We start from the raw sequence: 15,400 nt of genomic DNA, 5'->3' as shown, positions 1-15,400 counted from the left end.
CGCAATCCACAGCCGCTTTTAGTTGTGTTTAGGATAGGATCAGGTGTGCAGTCTACAGAGTTTCCACGTCTCAGAGCTCGTTCTTGTATTTTTGGGTATTTGTCAGATCACTGTGTGCGCTCTGATCGCTAAGCACACTGTGTTTCTGGATTGCCTTCATAACACCTGTCATTAGCAAACATAACATAGCTGGGAGTCAGGGTGGGAGAGAGGAGTGTGAGGAGAGGAGGGGTGTGGGCGGTACCATGTGTGTCATCAGGAGGAGACCACAAATATATAGCTGGGAGTCAGGGCGGGAGAGAGGAGTGTGAGAAGAGGAGGGGTGTGGGCAATACCATGTGTGTTATCAGGAGGGGACCACAAATATATAGCTGGGAGTCAGGGCAGGAGAAAGGAGTGTGAGGAGAGGAGGGGTGTGGGCGGTACCATGTGTGTCATCAGGGGGAGACCACAAATATATAGCTGGGAGTCAGGGTGGGAGAGAGGAGTGTGAGGAGAGGAGGGGTGTGGGCGGTACCATGTGTGTCATCAGGGGGAGACCACAAATATATAGCTGGGAAACAGGGCGGGAGAGAGGAGTGTGAGGAGAGGAGGGGTGTGGGCGGTACTGTAAGTATTCGGACAGAAATCCGAGAGTGGACCCTCTGGGTCGTGACTCTAGAGCCCCCGGGGTCGAGTGGACCAGATGGAATCACCCCCTATACAGGGAGTGTTAGGAGCAGGACCTCGGGGGAATGGAGACACAACAGCTAGAGCCAAAGGGACGACCCAAAATAAAGAAGGAAACCACAGGCTATAAGGATGGCAGGGAATAATAGGAAAACAAGACTTAACTGAAAGAATGTCTGGAACACGGAACGGCAGGACTCAGCAGGAACACGGACCGGCAGGATACAACAGGAACACGGACTGGCGGGATACAGTAGGAACACGGGCTGGCAGGACACAGCAGGAACACGGACAGGCAGGATACAACAGGAACACGGACTGGCAGGATACAGCAGGAACACGGACAGGCAGGATACAGCAGGAACACGGACAGGCAGGATACAGCAGGAACACGGACTGGCAGGATACAGCAGGAACACGGACTGGGAGGATACAGCAGGAACACGGGCTGGCAGGACACAGCAGGAACACGGGCTGGCAGGACACAGCAGGAACACGGACAGGCAGGATACAGCACGAACACGGACTGGCAGGATACAGCAGGAACACGGACAGGCAGGATACAACAGGAACACGGACTGGCAGGATACAGCAGGAACACGGACTGGCAGGATACAACAGGAACACGGACTGGCAGGATACAGAGACAAAGCAAGGACTGGGCTGAGAAAAGACACTGGTACAGGGGAGCCTAGGGCATAGGGACACTGACGGCAGACAGTGCACCTACAAAGCAAAGGCGTCTTACCTAGGAAGACGCCGGGAAGAAATACCCGATGGGCGCCGCCATGTTGGGGCGGAGCCACCGGGTCGCGACCTCCCAGAAGGCTCAGCGACGGGGGAGACGCGACCGCGCATGCGCGAAGAGACCAGACGCCGAGAGCCGGCGAAGGAGGAGGCAGAGCGGCGCGGGACAGGATCGTGAGCGCGCCGAGGGATGGGAGAAGCCGGGTAAGTATGTGCGGGCGTGACAGTACCCCCCTCCTTAGTCCCCCTCCTGTTAAGGCTAGAAAGGAATCTTTTCATGATAAGGGGAGCATTGATGTTCTCTCGGGGCTCCCAGGACCTCTCCTCAGGACCAAATCCCTCCCAATCAATCAAAAAATAAGTTTTACCCCTAACTGGGGATGCGCAAAGAGGCAGGTAGCTTCAACTTATAAGAGACATCATTAATGCGACTCAAGATAGGAAAAGGACCAATGTAGCGAGGACCCAGTTTGTAAGAGGGAATTTTAAGCTTGATATAGCGAGAGGAGAGCCAAACTTTATCACCCGGAGAATATGGCGGAGCATCCAAACGCTTCTTGTCAGCAAACCTTTTCATATTAAGGCTAGCTTTCTCAAGAGCCACTTTGGTCTCATTCCAAATCGTAGAGAATTCCCGGGACAAGAAATCCGCTGCCGGTACCCCCGAGGAAAGAGAAACAGGAAGAGGAATGTTCGGATGTTGACCATAGACTACGAAAAAGGGAGATTTGGAGGAAGACTCGCTGGGAAGATTGTTGTAAGAGAATTCAGCCCAAGGGAGAAGAGAGACCCAGTCATCTTGGTGAGCATTGGTGAAGTGTCGCAGATATGTAGTCAGAACTTGATTAACTCGCTCCACTTGTCCGTTGGTCTGAGGGTGATAGGCGGAAGAGAAATCCAAGTTAACCTTTAATAGACTGCAGAGAGCTCTCCAAAAACGTGAGGTAAATTGTACTCCACGGTCTGAGACAATATGATGTGGAAAACCATGAAGACGGAAGACTTGGTGTAAAAAGATCTTTGCCAACTCAGGAGTGGAAGGCAGACCAGGCAAAGCGATGAAGTGAGCCATTTTAGAGAACCGATCTACAACAACCAAGATGACAGAGCAATTCAAGGAAGAAGGTAGATCAGTGATGAAGTCCATAGCGATATGACTCCATGGAACGGAAGGCACAGGCAGAGGATGCAGGAGACCGGAGGGAAGCTGCCTAGGGACTTTATTTTTAGCACAAGAAGGACAAGAAGCGATGAATTTGGTGACGTCTTGACGGAGAGATGGCCACCAGTAGTGCCGAGAGATAAGAGACAGTGTCTTCTTGACTCCTACATGTCCTGCAATTTTGGAGGAGTGACCCCAACGTAAAACTCTCTCCTTGTCTTGATTAGCCACAAGAGTCTTGCCAGGAGGAGTAAGAATCACTCTTAGAGGAGCAAGAGTGACGATCCTCGCAGGATCAATGATGTGAGCCGGAGAATCCTCCATGTCCTGAGGTTGAAAGGATCTCGAAAGAGCATCTGCTTTGACATTCTTATTTCCAGGTCGGAAATGAAGTTCAAACTCAAATCGTCCGAAGAATAAAGACCATCTGGCTTGTCGTGGATTTAGTCTTTGGGCAGTCTGAATATAGGCCAGATTCTTGTGGTCTGTGTAAATGGTGAATGGATGAAGAGACCCTTCAAGAAGATAACACCATTCTTCCAAGGCTAGCTTGATAGCCAATAGCTCCTTATCCCCTATAGAGTAGTTACGCTCAGGAGCGGAAAAAGTTTTAGAAAAGAAACCACAGGTCACCAAACGTCCGGACGAAGATCTTTGCAAAAGTACTGCTCCAGCTCCAATAGAAGATGCGTCGACCTCAAGGACAAACGGTCTATTAGCATCAGGACGATGAAGCACAGGGGCCGTAGCGAAACTTTGTTTAAGGGACAAAAAAGACTCTTCAGCCTCAGGGGTCCAAAGGCTGGAATTGACTCCCTTGCGAACTAGGGCAGAGATAGGCTTGGTCATGGAAGAAAAATGAGGAATAAATTGTCTATAGTAGTTGGCAAAGCCAAGAAAACGTTGGATTGCTTTTGTTCCAAGAGGACGAGGCCAATTCAGGACAGCAGAAACCTTCTCTGGATCCATCTCTAAGCCAGATCTTGAGACAATATACCCAAGGAAGGGAAGAGAGGACTGTTCAAAGACGCACTTTTCAATCTTAGCGAACAGATGATTCTCTCTTAGCCTTTGCAGGACTCGGCGGACATCTCGCCTGTGAGTGGAGAGATCCGGAGAGAAGATGAGGATGTCGTCAAGGTAAACCACGACTGAGGAGTAGAGAAGATCCCGAAATACATCGTTCACAAATTCCTGGAAAACCGCGGGGGCGTTGCAGAGACCAAACGGCATAACCAAGTATTCGTAGTGACCGTCACGAGTATTGAAGGCGGTCTTCCACTCATCGCCTGCACGAATACGAACCAGATTGTATGCGCCACGTAGATCTAATTTGGTAAAGATTTGCGCACCCCGAAGACGGTCGAAGAGTTCCGGAATGAGTGGCAGAGGATATTTGTTCTTCACCGTGATGTTGTTTAGGCCTCGATAATCAATGCAGGGACGGAGGGAACCGTCTTTCTTCTTCACGAAAAAAAACCCTGCTCCGGCCGGAGAAGAAGACTTGGGGATGAAACCTTTAGCAAGATTTTCTTGAATGTACTCAGACATAGCTTGAGTCTCAGCAGGAGAGAGAGGATAGATTCTGCCCCTGGGCGGGTTAGTTCCAGGCACGAGATCTATGGGACAATCATAGAGACGGTGAGGCGGAAGCTCCTCAGCCTCCTTCTTGTTGAAGACATCAGAAAAAGCGCTGTAGACAGAGGGTAAGGCGGGAAAGGAAGAAGAAGGAGAAGAATTAGAGGAATATCCCACAGGACGCACCGGCAGCAGACAACGTTCCCGACAAAGCTCACCCCAGCGCAAGATATTACCATTGCGCCAATCTAAAATGGGCTCGTGGCTCCGTAACCAAGGAAGACCTAAGAGCATAGGATGAGACAGACCCGCTAAAACATAAAATGCAATTCTCTCCTTGTGCAGAGCCCCAACCTGAAGTTCCACCTCAAGTGTCACTTGAGTAATGGTCTCCTGTAAAGGTTTACCATCCACAGATGCTAGAATCACAGGAGCCTCTAAGGTTCTGACTGGAACGGAGAATTTCAAAACCTCTTCCAACCTAATAAAATTCCCTGCAGCGCCCGAATCCACATACGCATCCAGAGAAACGCCCTTGCCCGCAATATGCAAAAGAACGGACAAAGTAAGGGGTTGAGAGGAATCACACACACCTAGGGAGGCCTCTCTTACCTGACCTAGGCGGAGGAGTTTTCCGGCCGTTCAGGGCAAGAGCGCAATAAATGAGCAGCACTTCCGCAGTAAAAACATAACCCCTGAGTGCGCCTCTCTTTACGACGTTGTTCGGACATTTTAAGACGGTCCACTTGCATAGGTTCCGGTGCGGACACCTTAGAGGAGGTTCTAGGCTGTGGACTGAGTGGCTTACGGGTGGCAGAAGAAGGACGAAGAGACCTCCGCTCGCGAGCGCGTTCTTGGAACCGAAGGTCAATACGGGTCGCTAAGGAAATTAATTCCTCCAAAACCGTAGGGGTGTCCCGACCAGCTAACTCATCCTTTATGCGCCCAGAGAGACCCCGCCAGAAAGCACCCACCAACGCCTCATTGTTCCAGCCCAAGTCAGAGGAGAGGGTGGGGAACTGAATAGCGTACTGGCCTACGGATAACGATCCCTGATGGAGAGAGAATAGGGCTTCAGTTGTAGAGGCCAGTCGTCCAGGTTCGTCAAAGACAAGACGGAAAGTCTCCAAAAATTCAGACAACCGGGAGACTAGGGGATCGTCTCGCTCCCAGAGTGGATTAACCCATGCCAAGGCGTCACCCTCTAGATGGGAAATCAAAAACGCAACTTTGGACCGATCCGTCGGGTAATGCTGGGGCAGAAGCTCAAAGTGAAGACGGCATTGGTTTAGAAATCCTCGGCAGGACTTAGGATCCCCATTGTACCGAGGCGGTTTAGCCAAGCGGGGTGGAGGGTGGGAAGCAGGAGCAAACGTAGAAGCGGCTGTCTGGATGGAAAGCAGCCGATCGTCAATAGAAGACATATAACTAAGTATATGGGCCTGGGTGTCACGCTGCTGAGCCAACTCTTGCTGTAAGCCAACGAGTAGAGCGGCATTGCCAGGATCGGAGGACTGGAGCGTGGACAAACGAGAATCCATAGCCTTCATAAAGGACATCATACGGGACTGATTCTCCCGCAAAAAGAGTAGCTCTTTTTGCGTAGCAGAGGCCCCAGCGGGGTCCATGGCCTTTGCTTCCTGTAAGTATTCAGACAGAAATCCGAGAGTGGACCCTCTGGGTCGTGACTCTAGAGCCCCTGGGGTCGAGCGGACCAGATGGAATCACCCCCTATACAGGGAGTGTTAGGAGCAGGACCTCGGGGGAATGGAGACACAACAGCTAGAGCCAAAGGGACGACCCAAAATAAAGAAGGAAACCACAGGCTATAAGGATGGCAGGGAATAATAGGAAAACAAGACTTAACTGAAAGAATGTCTGGAACACGGAACGGCAGGACTCAGCAGGAACACGGACCGGCAGGATACAACAGGAACACGGACTGGCGGGATACAGCAGGAACACGGACAGGCAGAATACAGCAGGAACACGGGCTGGCAGGACACAGCAGGAACACGGACTGGCAGGATACAGCAGGAACACGGACAGGCAGGATACAGCAGGAACACGGACAGGCAGGATACAGCAGGAACACGGACTGGCAGAATACAGCAGGAACACGGACTGGGAGGATACAGCAGGAACACGGACTGGCAGGATACAGCAGGAACACGGACAGGCAGGATACAGCAGGAACACGGACTGGCAGGATACAGCAGGAACACGGACAGGCAGGATACAGCAGGAACACGGACAGGCAGGATACAGCAGGAACACGGACTGGCAGAATACAGCAGGAACACGGACTGGCAGGATACAGCAGGAACACGGACAGGCAGAATACAGCAGGAACACGGGCTGGCAGGACACAGCAGGAACACGGACTGGCAGGATACAGCAGGAACACGGACAGGCAGGATACAGCAGGAACACGGACAGGCAGGATACAGCAGGAACACGGACTGGCAGAATACAGCAGGAACACGGACTGGGAGGATACAGCAGGAACACGGACTGGCAGAATACAGCAGGAACACGGACAGGCAGGACACAGCAGGAACACGGACTGGCAGGATACAACAGGAACACGGACTGGCAGGATACAACAGGAACACGGACTGGCAGGATACAGCAGGAACACGGACTGGCAGGATACAGAGACAAAGCAAGGACTGGGCTGAGAAAAGACACTGGTACAGGGGAGCCTAGGGCATAGGGGCACTGACGGCAGACAGTGCACCTACAAAGCAAAGGCGTCTTACCTAGGAAGACGCCGGGAAGAAATACCCGATGGGCGCCGCCATGTTGGGGCGGAGCCACCGGGTCGCGACCTCCCAGAAGGCTCAGCGACGGGGGAGACGCGACCGCGCATGCGCGAAGAGACCAGACGCTGAGAGCCGGCGAAGGAGGAGGCAGAGCGGCGCGGGACAGGATCGTGAGCGCGCCGAGGGTTGGGAGAAGCCGAGTAAGTATGTGCGGGCGTGACAGGTACCATGTGTGTCATCAGGAGAGGAGACCACAAATATATAGCTGGGAGTCAGGGTGGGAGAGAGGAGTGTGAGGAGAGGAGGGGTGTGGGCGGTACCATGTGTGTCATCAGGGGGAGACCACAAATATATAGCTGGGAGTCAGGGCGGGAGAGAGGAGTGTGAGGGGAGGAGGGGTGTGGGAGGTACCATGTGTGTCATCAGGAGGGGAGACCACAAATATATAGCTGGGAGTCAGGGCGGGAGAGAGGAGTGTGAGGGGAGGAGGGGTGTGGGAGGTACCATGTGTGTCATCAGGAGGGGAGACCACAAATATATAGCTGGGAGTCAGGGCGGGAGAGAGGAGTGTGAGGAGAGGAGGGGTGTGGGCGGTACCATGTGTGTCATCAGGGGGAGACCACAAATATATAGCTGGGAAACAGGGCGGGAGAGAGGAGTGTGAGGAGAGGAGGGGTGTGGGCGGTACCATGTGTGTCATCAGAGGGGAGACCACAAATATATAGCTGGGAGTCAGGGTGGGAGAGAGGAGTGTGAGGAGAGGAGGGGTGTGGGCGGTACCATGTGTGTCATCAGGGGGAGACCACAAATATATAGCTGGGAAACAGGGCGGGAGAGAGGAGTGTGAGGAGAGGAGGGGTGTGGGCGGTACCATGTGTGTCATCAGGAGGGGAGACCACAAATATAGAGCTGGGAGTCAGGGTGGGAGAGAGGAGTGTGAGGGGAGGAGGGGTGTGGGCGGTACCATGTGTGTCATCAGGGGGAGACCACAAATATATAGCAGGGAGTCAGGGCGGGAGAGAGGAGTGTGAGGAGAGGAGGGGTGTGGGCGGTACCATGTGTGTCATCAGGGGGGAGACCACAAATATATAGCTGGGAGTCAGGGTGGGAGAGAGGAGTGTGAGGAGAGGAGGGGTGTGGGCGGTACCATGTGTGTCATCAGGGGGGGAGACCACAAATATATAGCTGGGAGTCAGGGCGGGAGAGAGGAGTGTGAGGAGAGGAGGGGTGTGGGAGGTACCATGTGTGTCATCAGGAGGGGAGACCACAAATATATAGCTGGGAGTCAGGGTGGGAGAGAGGAGTGTGAGGAGAGGAGAGGTGTGGGCGGTACCATGTGTGTCATCAGGGGGGGAGACCACAAATATATAGCTGGGAGTCAGGGCGGGAGAGAGGAGTGTGAGGGGAGGAGGGGTGTGGGCGGTACCATGTGTGTCATCAGGGGAGACCACAAATATATAGCTGGGAGTCAGGGTGGGAGAGAGGAGTGTGAGGAGAGGAGGGGTGTGGGCGGTACCATGTGTGTCATCAGGGGGGACCACAAATATATAGCTGGGAGTCAGGGTGGGAGAGAGGAGTGTGAGGAGAGGAGGGGTGTGGGCGGTACCATGTGTGTCATCAGGGGGGACCACAAATATATAGCTGGGAGTCAGGGCGGGAGAGAGGAGTGTGAGGGGAGGAGGGGTGTGGGAGGTACCATGTGTGTCATCAGGGGGAGACCACAAATATATAGCTGGGAGTCAGGGTGGGAGAGAGGAGTGTGAGGAGAGGAGGGGTGTGGGCGGTACCATGTGTGTCATCATGGGGGAGACCACAAATATATAGCTGGGAGTCAGGGCGGGAGAGAGGAGTGTGAGGAAAGGAGGGGTGTGGGCGGTACCATGTGTGTCATCAGGGGGAGACCACAAATATATAGCTGGGAGTCAGGGCGGGAGAGAGGAGTGTGAGGGGAGGAGGGGTGTGGGCGGTACCATGTGTGTCATCATGGGGGAGACCACAAATATATAGCTGGGAGTCAGTGCAGGAGAGAGGAGTGTGAGGGTAGGAGGGGTGTGGGCGGAACCATGTGTGTCATCAGGGGGAGACCACAAATATATAGCTGGGAGTCAGGGTGGGAGAGAGGAGTGTGAGGAGAGGAGGGGTGTGGGCGGTACCATGTGTGTCATCAGGGGGAGACCACAAATATACAGCTGGGAGTCAGGGCGGGAGAGAGGAGTGTGAGGAAAGGAGGGGTGTGGGCGGTACCATGTGTGCCATCAGGGGGAGACCACAAATATACAGCTGGGAGTCAGGGCGGGAGAGAGGAGTGTGAGGAAAGGAGGGGTGTGGGCGGTACCATGTGTGTCATCAGGGGGAGACCACAAATATATAGCTGGGAGTCAGGGCGGGAGAGAGGAGTGTGAGGGGAGGAGGGGTGTGGGCGGTACCATGTGTGTCATCATGGGGGAGACCACAAATATATAGCTGGGAGTCAGTGCAGGAGAGAGGAGTGTGAGGGTAGGAGGGGTGTGGGCGGAACCATGTGTGTCATCAGGGGGAGACCACAAATATATAGCTGGGAGTCAGGGTGGGAGAGAGGAGTGTGAGGAGAGGAGGGGTGTGGGCGGTACCATGTGTGTCATCAGGGGGAGACCACAAATATATAGCTGGGAGTCAGGGTGGGAGAGAGGTGTGTGAGGAGAGGAGGGGTGTGGGCGGTACCATGTGTGTCATCAGGGGGGAGACCACAAATATATAGCTGGGAGTCAGGGCGGAAGAGAGGAGTGTGAGGAGAGGAGGGGTGTGGGCGGTACCATGTGTGTCATCAGGGGGAGACCACAAATATATAGCTGGGAGTCAGGGTGGGAGAGAGGTGTGTGAGGAGAGGAGGGGTGTGGGCGGTACCATGTGTGTCATCAGGGGGGAGACCACAAATATATAGCTGGGAGTCAGGGCGGAAGAGAGGAGTGTGAGGAGAGGAGGGGTGTGGGCGGTACCATCTGTGTCATCAGGGGGAGACCACAAATATATAGCTGGGAGTCAGGGCGGGAGAGAGGAGTGTGAGGAGAGGAGGGGTGTGGGCGGTACCATGTGTGTCATCAGGGGGAGACCACAAATATATAGCTGGGAGTCAGGGCGGGAGAGAGGAGTGTGAGGAGAGGAGGGGTGTGGGCGGTACCATGTGTGTCATCAGGGGGGAGATCACAAATATATAGCTGGGAGTCAGGGCGGGAGAGAGGAGTGTGAGGAGATGAGGGGTGTGGGCGGTACCATGTGTGTCATCAGGGGGAGACCACAAATATATAGCTGGTAGTCAGGGTGGGAGAGAGGAGTGTGAGCAGAGGAGGGGTGTGGGCGATACCATGTGTGTCATCAGGGGGGAGACCACAAATATATAGCAGGTAGTCAGGGTGGGAGAGAGGAGTGTGAGCAGAGGAGGGGAGTGGGCGGTACCATGTGTGTCATCAGGGGGACACCACAAATATATAGCTGGGAGTCAGGGTGGGAGAGAGGAGTGTGAGGAGAGGAGGGGTGTGAGCGGTACCATGTGTGTCATCAGGGGGAGACCACAAATATATAGCTGGGAGTCAGGGTGGGAGAGAGGCGTGTGAGGAGAGGAGGGGTGTGGGCGGTACCATGTGTGTCATCAGAGGGGAGACCACAAATACATAGCTGGGAGTCAGGGCGGGAGAGAGGAGTGTGAGGGGAGGAGGGGTGTGGGAGGTACCATGTGTGTCATCAGGAGGGGAGACCACAAATATATAGCTGGGAGTCAGGGCGGGAGAGAGGAGTGTGAGGAGAGGAGGGGTGTGAGCGGTACCATGTGTGTCATCAGGGGGAGACCACAAATATATAGCTGGGAGTCAGGGTGGGAGAGAGGAGTGTGAGGAGAGGAGGGGTGTGGGCGGTACCATGTGTGTCATCAGGGGGAGACCACAAATATATAGCTGGGAGTCAGGGTGGGAGAGAGGAGTGTGAGGAGAGGAGGGGTGTGGGCGGTACCATGTGTGTCATCAGGGGGAGACCACAAATATATAGCTGGGAGTCAGGGCGGGAGAGAGGAGTGTGAGGGGAGGAGGGGTGTGGGAGGTACCATGTGTGTCATCAGGAGGGGAGACCACAAATATATAGCTGGGAGTCAGGGTGGGAGAGAGGAGTGTGAGGAGAGGAGGGGTGTGGGCGATACCATGTGTGTCATCAGGGGGAGACCACAAATATATAGCTGGGAGTCAGGGCGGGAGAGAGGAGTGTGAGGAGAGGAGGGGTGTGGGCGGTACCATGTGTGTCATCAGGGGGGACCACAAATATATAGCTGGGAGTCAGGGTGGGAGAGAGGAGTGTGAGGAGAGGAGGGGTGTGGGCGGTACCATGTGTGCCATCAGGGGGAGACCACAAATATATAGCTGGGAGTCAGGGCGGGAGAGAGGAGTGTGAGGAAAGGAGGGGTGTGGGCGGTACCATGTGTGTCATCAGGGGGAGACCACAAATATATAGCTGGGAGTCAGGGCGGGAGAGAGGAGTGTGAGGGGAGGAGGGGTGTGGGCGGTACCATGTGTGTCATCATGGGGGAGACCACAAATATTTAGCTGGGAGTCAGGGCGGGAGAGAGGAGTGTGAGGGGAGGAGGGGTGTGGGCGGAACCATGTGTGTCATCAGGGGGAGACCACAAATATATAGCTGGGAGTCAGGGTGGGAGAGAGGAGTGTGAGGAGAGGAGGGGTGTGGGCGGTACCATGTGTGTCATCAGGGGGAGACCACAAATATATAGCTGGGAGTCAGGGCGGGAGAGAGGAGTGTGAGGGGAGGAGGGGTGTGGGCGGTACCATGTGTGTCATCAGGGGGAGACCACAAATATATAGCTGGGAGTCAGGGCAGGAGAGAGGAGTGTGAGGAGAGGAGGGGTGTGGGCGGTACCATGTGTGTCATCAGGGGGAGACCACAAATATATAGCTGGGAGTCAGGGCGGAAGAGAGGAGTGTGAGGAGAGGAGGGGTGTGGGCGGTACCATGTGTGTCATCAGGGGGTAGACCACAAATATATAGCTGGGAGTCAGGGCGGGAGAGAGGAGTGTGAGGAGAGGAGGGGTGTGGGCGGTACCATGTGTGTCATCAGGAGGGGAGACCACAAATATATAGCTGGGAGTCAGGGCGGGAGAGAGGAGTGTGAGGGGAGGAGGGGAGTGGGCGATACCATGTGTGTCATCAGGGGAGACCACAAATATATAGCTGGGAGTCAGGGCGGGAGAGAGGAGTGTGAGGGGAGGAGGGGTGTGGGCGATACCATGTGTGTCATCAGGGGGGAGACTACAAATATATAGCTGGGAGTCAGGGCGGGAGAGAGGAGTGTGAGGAGAGGAGGGGTGTGGGCGGTACCATGTGTGTCATCAGGGGGAGACCACAAATATATAGCTGGGAGTCAGGGTGGGAGAGAGGAGTATGAGGAGAGGAGGGGTGTGGGCGATACCATGTGTGTCATCAGGGGGAGACCACAAATATATAGCTGGGAGTCAGAGGAGGAGAGAGGAGTGTGAGGAGAGGAGGGGTGTGGGCGGTACCATGTGTGTCATCAGGGGGAGACCACAAATATCTAGCTGGGAGTCAGGGCGGGAGAGAGGAGTGTGAGGAGAGGAGGGGTGTGGGCAATACCATGTGTGTCATCATGGGGGAGACCACAAATATATAGCTGGGAGGCAGGGCGGGAGAGAGGAGTGTGAGGAGAGGAGGGGTGTGGGCCGTACCATGTGTGTCATCAGGAGGAGACCACAAATATATAGCTGGGAGTCAGGGCGGGAGAGAGGAGTGTGAGGAGAGGAGGGGTGTGGGCGGTACCATGTGTGTTATCAGGAGGGGACCACAAATATATAGCTGGGAGTCAGGGCGGGAGAAAGGAGTGTGAGGAGAGGAGGGGTGTGGGCGGTACCATGTGTGTCATCAGGGGGAGACCACAAATATATAGCTGGGAGTCAGGGCGGGAGAGAGGAGTGTGAGGAGAGGAGGGGTGTGGGCGGTACCATGTGTGTCATCAGGGGGGAGACCACAAATATATAGCTGGGAGGCAGGGCGGGAGAGAGGAGTGTGAGGAGAGGAGGGGTGTGGGCCGTACCATGTGTGTCATCAGGAGGAGACCACAAATATACAGCTGGGAGTCAGGGTGGGAGAGAGGAGTATGAGGAGAGGAGGGGTGTGGGCGGTACCATGTGTGTCATCAGGGGGAGACCACAAATATATAGCTGGGAGTTAGGGTGGGAGAGAGGAGTGTGAGGGGAGGAGGAGTGTGGGCGGTACCATGTGTGTCATCAGGGGGGAGACCACAAATATATAGCTGGGAGTCAGGGCGGGAGAGAGGAGTGTGAGGAGAGGAGGGGTGTGGGCGATACCATGTGTGTCATCAGGGGGGAGACCACAAATATATAGCTGGGAGTCAGGGCGGGAGAGAGGAGTGTGAGGAGAGGAGGGGTGTGGGCGATACCATGTGTGTCATCAGGGGGAGACCACAAATATATAGCTGGGAGTCAGGGCGGGAGAGAGGAGTGTGAGGAGAGGAGGGGTGTGGGCGGTACCATGTGTGTCATCAGGGGGAGACCACAAATATATAGCTGGGAGTCAGGGAGGGAGAGAGGAGTGTGAGGGGAGGAGGGGTGTGGGCGATACCATGTGTGTCATCAGGGGGAGACCACAAATATATAGCTGGGAGTCAGGGCGGGAGAGAGGAGTGTGAGGAGAGGAGGGGTGTGGGCGATACCATGTGTGTCATCAGGGGGAGACCACAAATATATAGCTGGGAGTCAGGGCGGGAGAGAGGAGTGTGAGGAGAGGAGGGGTGTGGGCGATACCATGTGTGTCATCAGGGGGGAGACCACAAATATATAGCTGGGAGTCAGGGCGGGAGAGAGGAGTGTGAGGAGAGGAGGGGTGTGGGCGATACCATGTGTGTCATCAGGGGGAGACCACAAATATATAGCTGGGAGTCAGGGTGGGAGAGAGGAGTGTGAGGAGAGGAGGGGTGTGGGCGGTACCATGTGTGTCATCAGGGGGAGACCACAAATATAGAGCTGGGAGTCAGGGCGGGAGAGAGGAGTGTGAGGAGAGGAGAGGTGTGGGCGGTACCATGTGTGTCATCAGGAGGGGAGACCACAACTATATAGCTGGGAGTCAGGGTGGGAGAGAGGAGTGTGAGGGGAGGAGGGGTGTGGGCGATACCATGTGTGTCAAAAGGGGGGAGACCACAAATATATAGCTGGGAGTCAGGGCGGGAGAGAGGAGTGTGAGGAGAGGAGGGGTGTGGGCGGTACCATGTGTGTCATCAGGGGGAGACCACAAATATATAGCTGGGAGTCAGGGTGGGAGAGAGGAGTGTGAGGAGAGGAGTGGTGTGGGCGGTACCATGTGTGTCATCAGGAGGGGAGACCACAACTATATAGCTGGGAGTCAGGGTGGGAGAGAGGAGTGTGAGGGGAGGAGGGGTGTGGGCGATACCATGTGTGTCATCAGGGGGAGACCACAAATATATAGCTGGGAGTCAGGGCGGGAGAGAGGAGTGTGAGGAGAGGAGGGGTGTGACTCTGTTATGGGGGATCTGTGGTGACACTGTTATGGGGGATCTGTTGTAACTCTGTTATGGGGGATCTGTGGTGATACTGTTATGGGGGATCTGTTGTAACTCTGTTATGGGGGATCTGTGGTGACTCTGTTATGGGGGATCTGTGGTGACACTGTTATGGGGATCTGTGGTGACTCTGTTATGGGGGATCTGTGGTGACACTGTTATGGGGGATATTGTGGTGACTCTGTTATGGGGGATCTGTGGTGACACTGTTATGGGGATCTGTGGTGACTCTGTTATCGGGATCTGTGGTGACACTGTTATGGGGGATCTGTGGTGACTCTGTTATGGGGATCTGTGGTGACTCTGTTATGGGGATCTGTGGTGACTCTGTTATGGGGATCTGTGGTGACTCTGTTATGGGGGATCTGTGGTGACACTGTTATGGGGGATCTGTGGTGACACTGTTATGGGGGATCTGTGGTGACACTGTTATGGGGGATCTGTGGTGACTCTGTTATGGGGATCTGTGGTGACACTGTTATGGGGATCTGTGGTGACACTGTTATGGGGATCTGTGGTGACTCTGTTATGGGGGATCTGTTGTAACTCTGTTATGGGGATCTGTGGTGACACTGTTATGGGGATCTGTGGTGACACTGTTATGGGGATCTGTGGTGACTCTGTTATGGGGGATCTGTGGTGACTCTGTTATGGGGATCTGTGGTGACTCTGTTATGGGGATCTTGGGTGACACTGTTATGGGGGATCTGTGGTGACACTGTTATGGGGATCTGTGGTGACACTGTTATGGGGGATCTGTGGTGACACTGTTATGGGGGATCTGTGGTGACACTGTTATGGGGTCTGTGGTGACACTGTTATGGGGGATCTGTGGTGACACTGTTATGGGGGATCTGTGGTGACACTGTTATGGGGTCTGTGGTGACACTGTTAT

General features: G+C 54.6%; 1 protein-coding gene across 1 annotated transcript in view; it reads left to right on the top strand.

Annotated features, from left to right (window-relative positions):
• Positions 1-1,584: 1,584 nt before the first annotated feature.
• Positions 1,585-15,400, top strand: part of RRP8 (ribosomal RNA processing 8) — a 114,579-nt gene continuing 100,763 nt past the window's right edge. Inside the window, exon 1 of the mRNA XM_069759620.1 lies at positions 1,585-1,620. The gene's annotated coding sequence lies outside the window, so the exon portion shown is untranslated. The remainder of the gene's footprint in view (positions 1,621-15,400) is intronic.

Source organism: Ranitomeya imitator, chromosome 3, assembly GCF_032444005.1.
Source record: "Ranitomeya imitator isolate aRanImi1 chromosome 3, aRanImi1.pri, whole genome shotgun sequence".
Lineage (NCBI taxonomy): Eukaryota > Metazoa > Chordata > Amphibia > Anura > Dendrobatidae > Ranitomeya > Ranitomeya imitator.
This window is presented reverse-complemented; position numbering and strand designations above follow the sequence as displayed.